Source organism: Passer montanus, unplaced genomic scaffold (assembly GCF_014805655.1).
Source record: "Passer montanus isolate IOZ18808 unplaced genomic scaffold, ASM1480565v1 scaffold54, whole genome shotgun sequence".
Classification (NCBI taxonomy): Eukaryota; Metazoa; Chordata; class Aves; order Passeriformes; family Passeridae; genus Passer; species Passer montanus.
Window position 1 is genome coordinate 804,514 of NW_024370374.1, and position 19,491 is coordinate 824,004.

Sequence of the window (19,491 nt, forward strand, 5' to 3'; positions counted from 1 at the left end):
ATGTATAAAGTTCTTAAATCCAGTTATTGTTAGGTGGTTTGTTGTTAATGCTGAGAATTAGTGTCTCAAGAGCTATGACATGTTGTTTAGAAAAGACAGCAAGTGGATAGCATTAGATAATCTAGTTGGTGTTTTTAAAGATATCTGTCTGCAAAATGAGCTCTAAAAATTCCTAGTGGAAAGTAGGATTTCCATTTAGGGGTTTTTAAGAGACCTTCTCTGGGAGTCTCAGAAATGTGAGAAGCTGCTGAACTGCTCATCCCAACTCCATCTATCTGAATAACATCTTTCAAAGACAATGCTCCAGAAAGTCTTGATTTTGGGATTATTTTGATGGTACACCTGTCATGCAAAGGAGGAAAATATTAGGTAGGTTTATTGAAATGGATATGAATCAGCTTGACACATGTTTAATATGGTGTTGGGTGAGCTGTTCTCTGAAGTGGAAAGATGGCACGGGAATATTCAATATCAGAATGATTTTCAGCCTGGAATAACTACATTGTAATGCGTGTTATCCTTAGGGAAGGTCATGGGAAATGTTCACTTTCATGATGACAGCATGTCTTTCAGCTAATATGATATACTTTATAAAACTGTAGGAAAGTCCTGCCCACTCTTGAGAGATACTGATACTAAATAGCTGTCGGGAAGCTGATTTCTATTTTGCCCAAAGAATCATTATTTCTGTATAACCTGTCTCTTTTCACTTTTTCTTGATCTTTTACAATGTGACACGACAGACTCAGACCTTAAATTCTGTGCTATGTGAGGTATCAACCTTCACAGCGATGGGGAGAGTGATTTTGATAATCTGACTCTTTCTTTTCCATATATGCTCTCCTAATTTTCTAATGTGCCTTTCTTTCCAGCAGGGCACTATCATTAGGCATGCAAAGGGTATAGACAGCAAGGCATTTGTGATACACCAAGAAAGTGTGAAGCAGCAAGACAAGTTGCTTGACAGTAATGAGGGAACATTCACTTAAAGAACATGCACACAAAGAATCCAGAGCAGATAAAAGAACAAATAATGGAATGAGAGAGACAACTATTTCTTGCAGGTTTACTGTCTTGCAAAAACCACTTCATTTTTGACATTGTCATTAAAAAGCAGAGCAAGTGCCTTACATAGATCAGGAGAAACTTGGTTCATTGGCTGTTGTATTTAGAAATAAATGTTTGTTATAATATTAAATGTAGTTAAGATAAGTACTGTGCAATAGAAGCACTAATCCTGTCTTTGTATTTCGCATTATGCTTAAACAGACTTCTAGCAGTAACACTAATGATAAAAAAAAGGAAAAAAATAGGCAGAAAATACTTGAGTAATTTTCCCTTATACTGACAACAAATGTTTAGCAGGCACCATAGACTGCAGCTATTACTGAGGTCTTTAAAATTTTGTTACTCTTTGTTCAAACCGAATAGATGAGACATTTTCTTGCTCTTGAACCATGTATTTGGAGACAAATCTGAAAGCCTGAGATGGGTTGGTGTTTTGATTAAAATTGTGTGTGTATGGGGTAAGGCTCTGATGGGTTCAGGATAAAGACGAAGTTTCAGATGTAAGTGCTTTAGGCACATGCATGGCATTGCATGTATTTTGTACACTGCTGAGCCTAAAGCAGAGTTTCTCCATAGCGCAGGAGATACCTTGTTTTGGGAAGCCTGAGTCTACTTCATCAAAGTATAAAGTCATTGGCAGTTGAGCAGATTCTGTGTGTTGCTGGGCTGGTATATGCCTGGTGGCTGATCCCCAGCCCCTTCAAAAGGTGGAAAGGATGTGGAAGGTGTAAATCAGAAACAATTTTTAAGCAGAAAGAAATGTTTCCATTTGATATTGAGGGGGTTTTATCTTTGTAAAAGGAAACAGTGATTGCTGAAATGCTATGTCAATTTGAATTGAGCAAAATAAAATTAATTTGGATATTGCTGAATTTTAAATATGCTGCTTCCAGTATTTTCTTTAAAACACCGGATCTTAGTGAAATTAAACTAATTTGTACAGTTTTGATGTTGCTGAAAGTTTTTTTCCCAAAACAATTTTTTTGGGATAATAGTTTCCAACTGTAGGAACTTCTGTGGTTGTCAATAAGAAGCTGCTGTGTTGGAAGATGTGCTGATTGCACAGAGTGACTAAAACATTATTCTGGATGAAGTCTACAGTTATATTACACTCTCACCTATGACTTAAAATCAAGTACTGACTATTTTAATAAATAATCAGTGATCAGTCTCACATAAGCAAAAGACCTGGGATGATGAGACAGATTAGTCAGCCCAGTAGTAATAACTTCAACCTGTGTTCACCAAGAAAGGTACATTAGTGGTTTTCTGCTTACCTGTTCCTAGGGCTTTGTGCACTGGATGTTAATTAACTTATTGAGTGAAAGATGGTTTTATTAAAAAAAGTTACCCTGGAATAGGAACCTGCTTTTCAGTCTCTTCCTGTGACACTGACAGGTTGTTTATCTGTTCTCTAGTAAATCACAGTCTTGTCCATTTTGAAACTGGCAGCAAGATTTGCTGCTCCAGATGTTCTCATTTGCTGGAATCTACTGATTTAAAGCATTTGATTGATTCTCACAAAATAAATTTTCTTGGGTTGCTTTCTTCTAACATAGCAGTTTGGGAATTTGCTTCAGAAGTGCATTGTTTCATTTTATGCTTTTTAAAGCCTTAATAATTATTCAATAAGAATATAATACTTTTATTTTTGATGGGCTTCATCTGTCCTCTGGTATGATGTTAAAAATTCATGCACATGATTTTCTGTAGTTTGAAACTAGAATATATAGTTCTTATATCTCACTACCATTCAATCAAGTATACTAATGCTTTTTCATCTTAATAAGCTATAAGTTACCTGTAATGACCTCATATATCATGCTGCTAGGAAGAGAAAACAGTGTGGGTAGGTTTCTTGGCATAACGTTGGCATTTTCTACAAAGACAATCACAATGATCACAAAAAAGTTTCCTGGCCTTTAACAGCTACGATAGCCATTTAAAAAATAATGACTAATTTTGCAATTTTCTCCTTGCATCTGCATGGAACACCAAAAATTTCCTCAAATTCTGCAGTCATTCAAAGTATAAGTTTCATTTTATGTTGTCACTACTGGGCTTGAACACTGTATTTTGTTTCATTTGGGGCTTTCTTGTTTGCTTGTGTTTGTTTTTTGTTCTTTTAAAAAAAGTTTATTATGAATATTCACTGATTATGTAATAAAGCTTAAAGACCTTTTCAAATGAGAGTGCCAGGAGATTTTTCATTCTCTATTTCCATGTGTTATTCATGGCCATTCTTCTGAATGAAGAAGCCTTGTTTGGACTTGAAAATGTCTCAGCCCATTTTGTCCAAGTTTTATCTTTTCAAGAAGTAGCATGGAAAGTTATCTGGATATCCATGTTAGCATGTTAGTGGTACCCATTCTGTCAAAATGGGGTGAGACCTGTGCAAGCATCCTACTCTTCATGCACCAAAGCTATGCTGGCAGATGTTTTTCTCTGTGAAAATAATCCACCTCCATAATTTACTGGTCTGCATGATATTTCAACAGTGGACTGTGCTTTAACGGTCTTTCAGTCCTCATTTGCTGTGATACTATTTCCAGAATTTCTTTAACCTTTGGTTTCTCAAAGCAACAAGTCACTAAAATATTAGTGTGTTACTTGCAAAAAGTAAATCTTTATCTACCACAGAAACAGGAAGTATTTTCAAAACACATAGTTCAGTATTCTAATTCTGTGAAAAAATAGATGTTATGTAGAAATATATAATTTAGAAGCCTTAGAAGAGAAGTATATTATTTAGAAGAAGTCTTATAACATTAATCTTAGTCTTGAGTTTATGTTCTAATTTGATTTAGAGTATTGGTAGAGAAGAGGAAGTAAGAAAAACTCATGATTTTGACTGGTTATCCATAAGTCACTTCACTTCCATCCTGTGTGGTTTCTGGGGCAGCATTCAGTTTTGAATGTACTGCACTTTTCAGATCAAGCCCTTCTCCAATATGTTATTAGAAAAGTTGTGCTTAAAGCTTAGAAGAATGTAAGAGTTCTGAGAAATCTCATTTTCAAGGGAAAAAATCAGAAACCCTTTCTCCTGCTCTTCCCTCCATCCCCTCCCCTGTCCGTGAAAGGCAGCTCAGCTGCAGAAAATCCCTGCTATGGTTAGAACAAATGTACAAATTGTTTGCTATTACTAAAATTGATGCCTTTGTATTTTTGTTGCTGGGCTTTACCTGTCAGGTTCAAGGTGGTGTGGTTGACCCCGTAATAATACTAATAATGCAGCAAGTTTCACTAGAGTGAAGTGGCAATCTCAAAGGGCAGGTTACTGGCCTCACATCCAGAATCAATGTGTGTGTTTGTAAAAGACCTGAATGAAAGCCTTTAGGTAGGCAATTGATAATATGGTCACTCTTTGAAAGATAGCACTGTTTTCTGAAATCTAATCTAGTGACCTTCTTTCCACTATTTCTTCTTTGTGAACTAAATTAGCATTCCAGAAAGGAGCATTGTTATTTTTGGTGTGGCACTTGGACTTTCAAAGTGCTGTGCGGGGTCTTGGATGTTCAGGGAGGTCGGTAAACAAACATTACAGCTGTTCTTGTGATGGGCTGGCATTGGTGAATTGATACATTTGTCTGCTGGCTGAAAACACCAGTCTGGGGCAGCAGGCAGTGAAGCCAGGTCTGTGGTGGAAGAGTTTTCAGGTTTGTTTTGTGCAAGAGCTCTCTTTAGATCTTGCTGTTTTAAAGGATATCATTAGGATCTGGCTGTAGTGGGGCGACCCTGTCTGGATTCCTGGTACCCACCAAAGCCTCTCTATCATTTCCCTGTGCAACTGTGCAACTGGGCAGGGGAGAGAAAATATAACAGAGATTAATTAGTTGATATAAAAACCAGGAGAGATCACTCACTGTCTTGGTTTGAAAAGACAGGTGTCTGCTAAGGAGGGCAGGAGCTTCCCTTGAAATGGAGAATGTAAACCCCCCTCCCTGTATATTGTTATAATTTTGAAATTAAGGGGCCCTTAGGCAAAGGTATGGGAATAGGAATCACAGTTCTTTATCAGGGAAAAAACAAAAATAAAATAAAAATGCAGTAATACAAAACAACATTGACGTAGCCAGAATACAACCTGACCCCCTGTGGGTCAGGGTGGTGGCACAGTCCCATCCCATGGTGGCTCAGCCCTCCTGCAGTGCCAGCTGTGGTTCTGCTGGAGCAGGGATCCTGCACAAGGCTGGAGTTTTCCTCTGGAGCTCCAGAGGTGCTGGAGATGGGCCTGGTCTTCCTCTGGGAATGCAGTGGAAAAGAAAGCTGCTTCTCTGGGAATCTAGTGGGGAAAGGTTGCCTGAGGTGTTCTAAATCTCAGATTATATCCAGGTAGGAATGCTTGGCTCCTCCCCATGGGCAGAGCATCTCCCAATGGGATGATGTAATTGTATCAGTCATGCAGTGAGACTCAATGGCCCATGAACAGAAGATATTTTCTGGAGGGAGGATTGGTTATGGAAGAGATAAAGAAAACTGTCCCATCTGTTTTTAACAGGTGGCACAGTTAAGTGAAGGAAAATGTCCCATGACTAACAGATGGCAATAGAATACACACCCCCAGCCACATCTTGTAACCTAAGACCAAATACTGTCATGGGCAAAACAGACTCAAATTAGACATATTAATTGAATTCATTACTAACAGCATTGGAGCAGGATAATGAGAAGTAAAAACAGACCATAAAACTACTTCCTCCCCATCCCTCCTTCCTTCTTCCTTCCTGAGCTTCTCCCAGCAGTGGTGCAGGGAGGTGGAAGTGGGGTTATGGTCAGTTGATCACTGTGACACTGCACAGGGAGAGGAGTCCTTTCCCTGCTCCAGCATGGGGTCCCTCCCATGGGAGACAGTTCTCCATAAACTTCTACAGCATGAGTCCATCCCACAGGCAAGGCTTCTCTACAGAGTGTTGCAGTGTGGGTCACTGTTCCATGGGGTGCAGTCCATCAAGGACAGGCTGCTCCTGTGTGAGTTCTTCTCAGGGTCACAAGTCCTACCAGGAAATCTACTCCAGTGTGAGCTCCTCTCTCCACAGGTCAGCAGATCCCTGCCATAATTCTGCTGCAGCATGGACCTCCCATGGGTTCCCAGCCTCCTTTCAGGCATCCAGCTGCTTTGGTTTGAGCTCCTCCATGGACTGCAGGTGGATCTCTGCACCCCTGGGGCTCTAGGGTCACAGCTGCCTCACCCTGGGCTGCACCATAGTTTGCAGGGGAATCTCTTCTTCAACACCTGGAACAGCACCTGCCCCTCCTTCAGCCCTTACTGGGGTGTCTGCAGAATTGTTTCTCTCCCATATTCTCACCCTGTTCTTCTCTGGCTGAAATTACAGCTGAAAAATAACTTTTTTTCTTCTTCTTCTTAAATCTAAGAGGCATTACTGTAATTCTTGATTGGCTCAGCATTGGCCAGCAGCAGGTCTATCCTGGAGCTGTCTGGCCTTGGCTCTGCTGGACATGGGGGAACTTTCTGGCAGCTTCTCACAAGAGCCACCCCTATAACTCACTTGCTAACAGAATCTGGCCTCACAAATCCAATACACGTAGCTAATAACTATATAATTTTTTATAGCATCATAGAATGGTTTGGGTTCTAAGGGACCTTAGAGATCATCTAGTTCCACCTCTTCCTGCCATGGGCAGGGACACCTTACACTAGACCAGGTTGCTCAGAGCCCTATCCAACCTGGCCTTGAACACTTCCAGGGATGGAACAGCTACAGCTTTTCTGGGCAACCTGTGCTAGGGCCCCATCATCTTTGCAGTAAAGAGTTTCTTCCTAATGTGTAATCTAAACCTTCCCTCTTTCAGTTTTAAGCTGTTGCCCCTTGTTCTGTCACTATGTCTCCCTGTAAAAAGTCTCTTTCCAGTTCTTACAGGCCCTCTTTAGGTGCTCCAGCAAGTGCTGGAAGGTCTCCCTGAAGCCTTTTCTCCAGGCTGAGCAATCTGAAATCTCTCAGCCTGTCTCAAAGGAGAGGTTCTGCAGCCTCTGAGCATGTCTGGGGGCCCCTCTGGACTCTCCAACAGGTCCATGTCCTTCTTATATTGGGGGCCCCTGAGCCGTACACAGTGCTCCTGTGGGGTCTCACAAGAGCAGAGCAAAGGTGCAGTCACCTCCCTCGACCTCCTCCTCACACTGCTTTTCATGCAGCCCAGGATGTGGTTGGCTGTGTAGGCTGCAGGTGCACATTGCTGGGTTATGTTGATCTCTTCCTCCACCAACACACCCAAATTCTCCTACTTGAAGGCTTCTCTCAATCCATTCTTTGCCCAGAGAGAACGCATTTGGCCTGGGTGCAGGACATTGCACTTGGCCTTGTTGAACATCATGAAGTTCTGAGTGCACACCTCTCCAGGCTGTCAAGATCCTCCAGAATGGTATCCCTTCCCTCTGGTGGGTACCACTCAGCTTGGTGTCATCAGCAAACTTGCCAAACTTTCCTAGAAAAATGATGAAAATATCAGTTGGGTTGGGGTCATAATTATGTTGCTGTTTATAAGATAGGTATCAGATATTTAACACAATAGGTTTGACTGGGGCTGAGGACATTAGGTAGATCTGGCCCACCCTGCTTGGAACCAATATGTGTTCCCTTCTTTGGAATCCACTCTGTCATGACACACTGAAGACAGACCATGATCTTTCTGGGAGCCTCATTGTGATCTGCGTGCATGTCTTCTCACTGCACATATTCAGGCCAATACTGAGGCATTTTCAGATGCACTTGGAAGTTGGTTGTAAGACAGCCTGAATGGATGATACTTTGCTTGTGTTAGCTCAGCAGACACAAGATATTTTTACGCTGATCTCTACTCACCTGAGTCTTTTAATGTCAAGTGCTCTAAGGCAAGGCAGGACTTGGCTCCTGGTGTTAAGTAGGACTCCTTTGTTTGACCTGCAGTCAATAGCAGCTCTGTTCCCAGAAATGTGAAGGGAAATGTGATTTAGTTTGAGGTCCCTTGAAATGCAGGAATATTTGTTTCAAGTCCCTTGGAGGGTTGTTGGCCAAGTTCAGCAGCAGGTAATCTGTGTGCTGGTGGGCATTGCCTGCATCAGAGAGCATTTCTTTTCTCTCTGCAGGACAAGTCAACAGAAGACTGGAAGTGTATTAAATCAATCCAGCAAAACAGAACCCAAGCAACTCCACATCAGCTGACTGACAGTCGCAGAGGTTTTGACTCAAACCCCATTAATGTGGGAGAAAGATTTCAATGGCATTCATTTTGGCTTTAGATAAGTCCCACAGAGAGATAACTGGTGCACTATTGCCATAGGGAAACTCTGTTTTTAACAATACTAAAAAGGCTGATTCTTCTGTATTGTCAGAGGATGCTGTACTAACAGATAATATAGCTTCTCAATGCATCCCTTGAAGCCTGATAAGTATTTAATTGCTCTTTTGGAAAAGGGAAGCTGAGGCACACAGAGTTGGAGTATTTTGCCCAAATTCATGCAGACACAGTGACAAGCATTGGGGAGTCTAGTAAAGAGTCAGATAAATTAGATATGGGAAAAACAAAGACTTAGAGCAGCAAGAATTCAGTGAACAGTGAGGTTTATTTTTATAGATATTGACATTTTCTCAAGAAACAATAGCAGTTCATTGAAGCACAGTGTGCGTGAGCCCTGAGTAACCATGTGGCCTTTATGTTGTAAATCTTCTCCTTCCTTTTTCCATGCAGTTTTGTAACATCTTTTGTTGCTTTGGCGTTGAATTATTCCCCAGTCCTCTAATTTTAAATGCCATGTTACATTCTTTTGTTCCTGACTTCACCTTCATTTTATGGGCTTACTGGGTTTGACTGCAACATTTTTTACATTCCTTCCTTTAAAAAAATGGCATCAGAAAATGGAATATTACTTGCTCCTAAGTGCTTTCAATCTGAGGGAAAAAAAAGTACTAAAAATGCAATATTTACAGTGATTTAAATTCCTCACTGGTAAATAGTTTAATTAAACATCTTTGTGCTTTCCTGTGCTCTAGGCGTGGAAGTGTTGCTAATTTGTCCAGAGTAGTTGGTAATCCTTTCAAGTCCTTTTGACACATTGATTTTCTGTAACTTTATTAATACTAAAATTAATTAAACAGCTGACCGCAAATCATGCTGATGGTTGTATTTCTTGACTTAGGCATAATTAGCATTTTTACATTATTTCTTAGCTGCAGCCTTTTGTTCTGGTATATAAACTGTCATAAAAATGCAGTATTTTAAATTGTTTTGCCTATGTACGTTCATGCTTGTGCATAAACTTAAGCATTAAGCATAAAAAAAAAATTATTGTTTTAATATTCAGTCAGGATTAATAAATGAAGCTGTCTATCTAAAGAGACATCAAGGACAAGCCCTGTCCCCTGGTCAGCATTTGTCCTGAGTTCTCTTCCTGCAGGATTTCTCCTTGATACAGCAGGACTAAATCCATTTTTATGGCATAAGAACTCCGGATTCCTAAATGTGGCAATTCCTACAGTCAGTGAGATGAGGGATAGAAAGCGAGCCACCACACTAATTTCTTCGTGAGAATGTGCTCTCTCACAAACATGTAGCAGCTGCAGGATCGATGCCAGTGGCTGGAAGCAAAATCTCTCATGTTTTAGTTATCTGCTCCCACAGTAAGGGTGAATGCCTTAAGGAGTGCAACTTGCTTCTGGGAAAGAGTTTACTCAATCAAGTTCTGATCTTTTGGAGATATAACTGCCAGGATTTGTCATCTCCTTTGTCCAAACATGTAAAAATTTCCCAATCTCTATTCTGTTTCTAGATACGATTTGTAACAAACTCTTTGTTCTTCAGACACAGAATTGAACTCTCCTACTAAATCAAGGAAGTAACTGAATCATAGAGAAGGGCATCAGGCTCACCATTGCTCAAAGCAGGATCCATGGACTCTGAAGCATCCTTTGTCTTATCTGTTCTTAAAAAACAAACAATTTCAATGAGTGAAACACTTAAATCCCCTTTTTGTGTGTGTCCCCCTTACCCAGATGTTTAGAAAGGTTTCCTTAATGGGTCCCTTAAATCTCTCTTAACACAATTTAAGCCTGTCGCCTCTTCCTCTTGTCATATTCTCAGTGAACACAGAGAAGGCTTTGACCTTTCTATTTGCACTCTTTTAATATTTGAAATACCTTTTCATGAGTATGCTTAATCTTCTAATCTGAAACCTAAAAGCCTATTTTTAGTTTTGGGGCTGAGCAGTACAGGAATACTCTAACACTTCTTCTTAACTTCACATCTTCTTTTGAAAAGATTCTGGGTCTTTGCCCCCAGACTTTCCGTGTCTTACAGAAATATTTTTCACATTGAACTGCAAGATTGTTCACGTGTGTCAAGGAAGGTGCCCTCAAGAATGGTCCCAGGTAAGAGGAGGTGCAATGCGTGTGAGGTTGGCAAGTCAGATGAATAAATGTGGCTTAAACCTCCCATACTGATTCTCAGAGTCCCAGGCTGTGTTAATGTCTGCTTCCAAAGGCTGGTGGAGCCAGGCCCAGTGCTGGCCATGCTGGATAGGAATTCTCTATTTGCCCTGCTATGTCCTCTTTTTTCTGTCCAAACATCATTCAGCTATACAAAGAAGAGCTGTCAGGTGACTAATTGCCAAGTACAGAATATCTATAGTGTTTGCTGTTGGTGCTCAATTAGATTCTATAGCTTGTCTGATTTGAGTAACAATGAGCACATGGCTGCTGGAAAATATCAGGAAAAAATGCTCAAATGCACTCCCAATATGCCTGTGTGTATCTTGAAGTATGTGTCTCCTGTGTGACCAAAGACTGTGCAGGGTGTGGCACGTAGGTATGCAGTTCTCCCAAAGAAATCCTGTACACAGGGAGAGGAGCCCATAGGAGTGCCAAATTCCTATGACTTCAATTTAAGGAATGGTGGAAATGATCTGGGATGCAATCACTGCACCTGTAGAAAGCCAAGAATTTGCAGTACATTTATTTGGATTTGATAGGTGTGTATCCCCTGAAAGGCAGTGTGTCATGGTGGAGGAAAACAGCCTGGCGGGTTAGGAGTGACACATCTGTGAAATGTGCAGCACTTTGCTGCTCTGCTGTTGTATCTTCGTGTTTGCTCCTTGGATTTATGATTTCTAGAGTAAGGCTTTTACTTATGAAAGAAAGGAATTCCATAATGCTTGTTAAGCTGAACAAAAAATTTTCCATGAATTTCGTGGTTCTTATATCTGATGGGCTTTTCTGACAGTGAGAAATATGTGTGACAAAGGCTTTAGCATGTCTTGGGTTTTTTCCTTTTTAAAATCTAAATCTGCAGTTTATACACCATGAAACAATATATTAACACTTATCATTTTGCTATGATCTCATTTTTATACCTGTGCTGAATATTTCATAGTTGTGTGTATATTGATTGGGAGAAAGCTAATATTTTATTAACAACTATTGATTCTTGAATGTCTATTACTGTACACAGGTGATCAAAGGATCACCTTCTGAGCAATCTGAGATACTGAAAAGACCTTAGGACCCTGATTCGATGATGGGCACCTGTAATTTGTTTGAAGTGGCTGGGGTTTGGTGTGAGCACTGTTTAGAAATGCATTGTAGATCATCCAACTCTTGCTTTGCTGGTTCTGCATGTTCACAGATAAGTTAAAAAATGGTTTTTTTCAGGAGAAATATGTATATTAAGGGGATGGGGAAGACTGCCTGTGGCTCTGAAGATGTGAAGTGTGATTTATCTCTTTATGGATAGCTTAATTCTGGTTTTGGAGGACCTTTATGTTCTGTCTGTGAGCAAGAATATTGAGATAGAGTGTGGGTAATGCTGCAGGTGAATGTCAGTGTATTTGATAACTAGATATCCTGGATTCCTAAATTTATTTCTGTTTTTGTAAACATTAGTCAATAACCATGAATCTGGTAGTGCTGCCTTCCTGACGTATTTGTGAAATTATTTTAAAGGTTGTAGAGGAGCTGACACTGGCAAGCAGACTTGCTTGGTTCTTAAGAAATACAGCCTTTGGGAATAGTACAGGGATGGGGGGAAGGAGAGGTGCTTTGATCTATCACTTTGTAGTTAATATTTTCGTCCTTTCTACTGCAGGCTTTTTTTCCTCCCAGTATGAAACTTCCCATTTAGTTACATGATTGCATGTAATAATTGCTCAAACTGGGGATTTTTATGACTCTCAGAGAAATAGCTCTCATTCTTCATTGTCAGAGAGGTGGGACAGAGCTGGGCAAATGAATGACACAGTCTTGCTAATTGTGTTCCCATTAGAATAGTCTATTGCAATTTCTGTGTGCTTAGATTTTTTTCTTTTCCATTTCAGAGTTTACAAATAAAGTTCATTTTTACAAAATACAGTTCATGCTGCTAGAATGAGATAATCAGGTGTTTTGGGGAAGGCTTTGCAGAAGGGGCCAGAAAACAGGGCTGCCAAGCAAAGGATAAGGATGTCAATGGAGAGACAGCTTAATGGCCTCTAAGGGAAAAATATGGTTTTCCTATTTATTTATGAAGAAGAAAAGTTTCCATGTTTTCAGGATCCTAGGGATTTGGTTTAGTCTGCTTTGTGCTTGTCATAACAGAGGGTTCTGTTTCATAAAGTTTAGTGAATAGAATTTTTCATAATGCTGAACTATCTACCAACTATGGTCCTTTATGCTATTTTTCAGCTGGTTTGTTGTTGGCCTTTTGCTTTTAAAATGGCACAGATGTTAAAAGTGGTGTTCTGTGGAACATCTGACACAGCAGATTCTTCAAACAGTAAATTAAGAATGCGCATATTTAGGCACACACACTCCCCAGAGGGGCAGAGGAATCCTCTGATGTTTGGAGACTTGGTCTCAGATAGATTCCTTGGTATTTATCCAATTCTGAACTGCATCCTCTATTATAATTGGGCCACGAAAATGGCTTTGCAATAAAGCAAAGACATTCAAAAGGTAGTCCCACTCTAGCACAACATACAAAGTTACTCTTTTTTGAATGTGCTAGTAGTGCCTGCTCAGTAAACTTTTCCTTCACTCTGCATGCTTTTAAGAGTCCCACAAACCCTCTGATGTTCATATGAGGGTAGTTAAATGTATGTAAACCACATTCCCTGTTTCTCTGGCTGGCATGTTAAATCACTTACAAAAATCTTTTGATTGATTCACTCCACACTTAGGAAACTAGATTTATTCTATTCCTCAGAGAAAGTTCAAAACCCACAGTCCAGGTGGCTCTTCTCTCCCTGGATCTGGGGTTTCTAACTTTTCCAAGATCAAGTAAACTGTATATGGCATCTGATAATGGAGGTTCCTTTACATTTTTTCTTCTTGCTGCTGTTAAAAGTGAAACACTACTGGGGACACTTCCAGAGACAGGGCATCCACAATTTATCTGGAGGGGACACTTCCAGAGACAGGGCATCCACAATTCATCTGGATAACCTGTTCCAGTACCTCACCTCCCTCACAGGAAAGAATTTCTTTCTGGCAGCTAATCTGAACCTGCCCTCTTTCAGTTTGAAGCCATTTTCCTGTGTCGTTCCATGTCCTAGTCCAAATTCCCTCTCCAGCTCTTTTGTAGCCCCTTTAGGTACTGGAAGGGAGTCAAGGTCTCCCCAGGGCCTTTTCTTCTCCAGACTGAGCAGCTCCAGTTCGCTCGGCCTGTCCTCACAGGAGAGGTGTCCCAGCCCTCTTAGATGTCCCAGAGCATCCTTACACTGAAGTCTTCCTGATAAGCTCCAGTTCGCTCGGCCTGTCCTCACAGGAGAGGTGTCCCAGCCCTCTGAGCATCCTTACACTAAAGTCTTCCTGATATAGAAAACTGAAAATGCAGTAGCTGAAGGGTATCCATCCTTTTGCCTTCAGCGATGTCTGTGTGTGTGTGGCTCATGGGTATCCACACTGCCCTTTCAGCAGGAGCAGTAGTATGGAGTGCAGGCTTGCTCTCCTCCTGTGGACACCTGCTGGAATGACTTTGAGTCATCCTTCATGGATTCCTGCATGAACTCTCTCAGCTGGGCTCAGGTGAACGCAGGAAGGCCAACTTCCCATTCCTCCTCCATCCCACAACCAAACAGAGTGTAAACGTGGTCTTTTATCAGCTGAACTCAGAAGAACAAGTAATTAAAGTGGTGTAAGTTGGAAGGTTCCCTGTTGTAGACAGCAATCCTGGATATCCTCCTGCCCAAGATCTCTTCAGATAGCAAAGTCCATGGGTTTTTTTCTTTCAGATAAAATTAATTGCCTTTTTATTAGAACCTGGCATCTTCACCTGCAGTTGACCTTGTATTTATTCTCTGTCAGCAGAGTTGGTTGTTTCAGAGAAAACACAGGCCTCCCTGCAACTGTAATCTATCACAGAAGGAGTCCCTTTCCTTAGTTCCATCTAGTGATGATTTTGTGCCTTGAACCATAAGAATCAATAATTTCATAATTAAATTCTAGCTGGCAAGATGATTTGTGCTATTCATGTTCATTAAGGGACTACTATTTTGAATATTATTTGACTTAAATTCAATTTATTTTATCAGTTGCCCTATTCTATAAAATGACTGTTTCTATCTGTCCACCCTGATTTTTTCCCCCTTTAATCTCACTAAGCAAGAGAGCATTTTTATTAATACTGGATAAGAGTATTTTACATTTTGTTACTCATTTTACATACCTTTGTCGTAGCTGCTATTCATTTTCTCATAAGTACTGAATAATCATAATCTTTAAAATATTTTTATTCAATTCTAAAGAAAACAAATGGGACCTTCCAAGGAAAAAAGTTAAGTAGATACATGAATATTGTAGTGATCTTGAAGAAATAATAATTTTTATTACTTCCATGCTCTACAAAGAGGAGGATAATTGTTGCTATCTGTTTAAATCCCTCAAATGCTATTTGTTGGTATAATTTCAAATGGCCACAATACATTATTTCCAATGTCCTTACATTTTAAGCTTAATATAAAAATGTGATTGCTTTAGAGATGATAAAAATGAGACTGTCTCTGGAAAGGCAGTCAGGTTATTATGAAATATCTAATCTAATTAGATTAGCTGAACTTGCTGTGATTTAAACCAATCTGGTAGATGCACCAAGGAATGCTAGAATAGTTTGGGTTGGAAAGGGCCTTAAACATCATCTCATTCCACCCTCCCTGCCATGGGCAGGGATGCCTTCCACTATTCCAGGTTGTTCAACCTGGCCTTGGACACTTCCAGGGATGGGCCAGCCACAGCTGCTCTGGGCAACCTGTGCAGGGCCTCACCACCAACACAGAGAAGGATTTGTGCCTTATAACTGATCCAAACCTACCCTCAGTTCAGGGAGAGTAACAGTTGGAGAGTATTGAACAGCACCACCACCACCACTAATAATTAGATTGTTTGCATTTGCATCCTTCAAGATATTTCAAGAATGTGTTGAGTATCTTAGTATTATTGTGAATCAGTTACCTTGGTTTTACAGTAGGGCACAGATAGCACACAAGACATTATTGCTAGTGGTTTTCCCTTTGGTAAATATTTGTGAGCTTCTCTCTTTTTTACTTTTTTTTTCCTTTCCTGTCCATAAGCATTATAATCCTTAAACCATGTTACTGCAGTGTGAGGGCAGGAAAGTTTAGACTTCGTGAAATATCAGTTTCAGATGTTGTATAATTATGACATCACCATATTTTTCCTGTAGTTTTTTGACATTTGTGAGCTAGTGCATACCGTGATGCTCCTGGCTCTCCTCCACCATTTAAAAGCTATCTCATATCTTCTAATATGGAAAGAATATGAAAAACGTGGTAAAAATGAGAGTTTTTCTTGTAGTGTTGCATTCTTGCTTTTTAAAATGTTTTTGTTTAACATACAAAGCATACACTTCCTGGCTTTACAGAAAAAAAAACCTATTAAATATTATGTTCTGGCTAATCTCAATGAATTTTCAGTAGAGTTTATTCTTTCTGAGGGCCAATATTAGTTCTTATTTATTTTCCAGAATGAAGTTACATTTGTTTCTCCTTAGTGAGTTTTTTTTTGGTTTCATTTTCCCAGAGAATCTAAAGCCATTAACATGCTATTTATTATGTTCCATGTCTTTGTCCTCCTGCATCTTTTCTTAATGGCAAGTGAAACTAGTTCATATCTTATTCCCCTGCTGCTCGCTCTTTCTGTGTGCAACTGATAGAAATCTGAGTTACAAGTTTTCTTCCTCTGTACATGTGATTCAAGACCCCCCCCCCCCCCTTTTCTGGTTTGGTTTGGCACTGATCTAAGATGTGGTGGTATACTACAGCAAGTTCTTATACTGAAACCTACATTGTGCCTTCTCAAGCAAGAAATGGCACTCAGAGAACATCACAGAATAATAAGTGTTATGCTTTCAAAGGGTTTTGAAAATTTTGCAACACAATGTCACAGGCTGTAATAATGCCAAGTATTTCAAAGACAATAAGCCTAAAATATGAACCTTCCCCATTAATTGTTCAAAAAAAACACCCCCCCCCCCCCCCCCCCTTTTCTGGTTTGGTTTGTTTAATTTCCAGTATTGCTGTTCATAATTTTTTAATCCCTGTTGTATTTCTGTGCCTGGCCCAGTGGTTATCATACCAGCACTGATCTAAGATGTGGTGGTCTGTTCCAGCCTACACAGAAATTGAGAAAGACCTGTCCAAGTTGAGCAGATAATCCTACTGTACTTAACGACCATCTCTTGATACAAAATAAAAGAAAAAAAGCCCAATAATACTTGTTATGATTACAACCTACATTGTTATACTACAGCAAGTTGTTATACTGAAACCTACATTGTGCCTTCTCAAGCAAGAAATGGCACTCAGAGAACATCACAGAATAATAAGTGTTACGCTTTCAAAGGGTTTTGAAAATTTTGCAACACAATGTCACAGGCTGTAATAATGCCAAGTATTTCAAAGACAATAAGCCTAAAATATGAACCTTCCCCATTAATTGTTCAAAAAAAGAATAAAAAATAGGATCACAAGCTAAGATAGTCACTGTTCTTTATGTTAGAAACAAAAGATGGGAATTGCTGTGGGTCTGGAGCTAGTGTTTGGTTCACCCAGTCCAAATGTGCCCCTTTCCCAAAGGGCTAGTGAATTTTAGGGAAACATTCAAGTCTAGAAGATGCCTTGTTTGGCTGGCTCTTCACTAAAGGCTTGTCTCAAGGTGTCATCTGTCCATGTTAAACACATTCCATTTGTGAGACACATTTTCTCTGTATTATGGCATAGTTATTTATTCACATTTTTTTGGTGAAAAGAAGAGGAGGGATCTCCCAAAGCTTATTTTCCCCTTGCATTCCCCCATTGCCACTCCTCTAGCAGGGATCTGCTGAGCTGTGCTGGGCTGTTTCCGAAGGCCCACGCATTCCTTGCTGGAATTCTGAATAATTTCAGTTATGAGTAAGGATAGGAACTTTGTATTGTAATTCAGGCCTCTTACAGGGTTAACTGCACTGAAGTTTTTTTTTTTTTCCATTCTGCGTGGCTGCTTTCCAAAAGCTCTTGGAAAATAGAGCAGTTTTGTCAGTGTTGGTATGGTCACCAGTGACAAGACTTGGTGACATGTTGTTCATCTTTCCCAATGTGAATACTCTTTAGGATGCCCTATCAATTAGAAAAGCTTTTTCTGGCTGAAATAGATTACTTTTTGCTTATTACAGGAGAGTTAAAAGAAACTATAGTGAACATGTATTATTTTGCAGCTCTAAGATTATTCCTGGTTGACCTTATCTTGCCTCTTAATAAATATTTGAAATGCATTTCCATCCTCTTAATTTTCTGAACTGCATGTGAATCCAGTGAGGTGTGCCTCACAAGATGACTTCCTTGGGTTGCAGCAGCATGGGGCATCCCATTGAAATTCAATTTGTGGTTCCAGGCAATTGTTTTGTTACACTAATTTTATTCACCTGGTATCTTTTTCATGCTGTCACCTAGGATGCAGGGTCAAATTAGTATCAGAAGAAATCCTTTTTTCTCCTTCCAAATTAAACTATTAATATTTAATTATTCAAATTGCTATTAATTTTTAACATATTAATTGAATGATGTCTTTCTGTGGCATTGGAGTGCTTGTGACTGTTATGTATAAGGATTTTGCTTCTATTGCTGCAAGATGGAGATTAAATGGAGGCTCCTAGCTGACATCCATCCCATCTGTATGCATGGGAGCTTATGGCAGGAGATTTCCTCCAGGGAATTTATCACCGTGATGCTGCAGGCTCTCTCTGTGTTCAGGTTTTCTGAGGAATAGTTGAAACTAAAAGCTCCATGGTCCTCTATGGGCAAAGTTACTCAATTACTCTAATGCTAATTTAGTGCTGATTTCAGCACCTGTGCAGCATAGCTCAAGGATCTGAAGGAAAGACAATTTCCTCTTTTACTGTGACAGTATTTGCTGTTACTCGTAGACATTTGTCATCTGTCAAAGAACTGACACATGAGACACTGATTGTTAATGACTGTAATTGGGTTTGAGCCCCTAAATGGAAGATGTTAAAAGGACTGAAATTACAGTCTTTATCAAAATTATGTGCAAGCCATACTTATATCACTTTCCTCCCTTCCCCTAACTGTGGGACAGGAGCAGGCAGGGGACCAAGGAACCTTGCCTTTCTTTCTCTGTGTAGGGGCGTTCTTCTAGGAAAGAGTGAAGGCACAAAATGACTTCGCAGGGATTAGGGATAGTATCTAGAGCAGGAATGTTATTTGATGTGTAAATTATGTCTTTGTTTTTCTCTCTGATGACAAATGACATGACCATAGGGAATGGCCTGAAGTTGGGTCAGGGGAGGTTTGGGTTGGAGGATCAAAAAAGTTTCTTCCCCCAGAGGGTGGTTGGGCAGGGGAACAGGCTGCCCAGAGAAGTGCTCACAGCACCAAGCCTGGGAGAGTTCAGGAAGCATTAGGACTCTCAAGCACATGGTGTGACTCCTGGGAACGGTGCTGTGCAGGGCCAGGAGTTGGACTTTGATGATCCTTGTAGATCTCTTCCAACACATCATGTTCTGTGATTCTATGTTTAATTAGTTTGATCTTTTCATTTATTGAAATTCTGTGACTGGTGGTGTCTGGGCATGTACCTCCTGACACCTTCCTCCAAATAATTTTACAATGACTGTCTTTTTGATGCTTTACTGTGACAGTAAGTTTACATCTATCATTTTCCTAATGGGCTTTTATCAGATTTCTTTCAGCCATTCCTTGTTTGTAGTTATCAGCAACCCGTTTCAAATTGTCTCTTGATTATTTTATAGTGCTTGTACTTGCAATCTAGCCCTGAAATGTCAGTGGTGCTCCAGCACGTCAAAATATTGATCTGTCACCCAACAGTAAAAAATGTCTGGTTTCTCTTGGATTCCAATCTTTTGTTTCAAATGGTTCAAATATTCCAAATCCAATCTCTTTTTCATTCTTGTCTGTTGGTGAACCACTTCATATATTAGATGAACTTTGCA

At 40.0% G+C, this 19,491-nt stretch overlaps 1 protein-coding gene across 3 annotated transcripts in view; it reads left to right on the top strand.

Moving 5' to 3' along the window:
- The window catches only part of NELL1 (neural EGFL like 1), a 277,445-nt gene that overhangs the window by 131,298 nt on the left and 126,656 nt on the right, over positions 1 to 19,491 (top strand). The window lies entirely within an intron of this gene.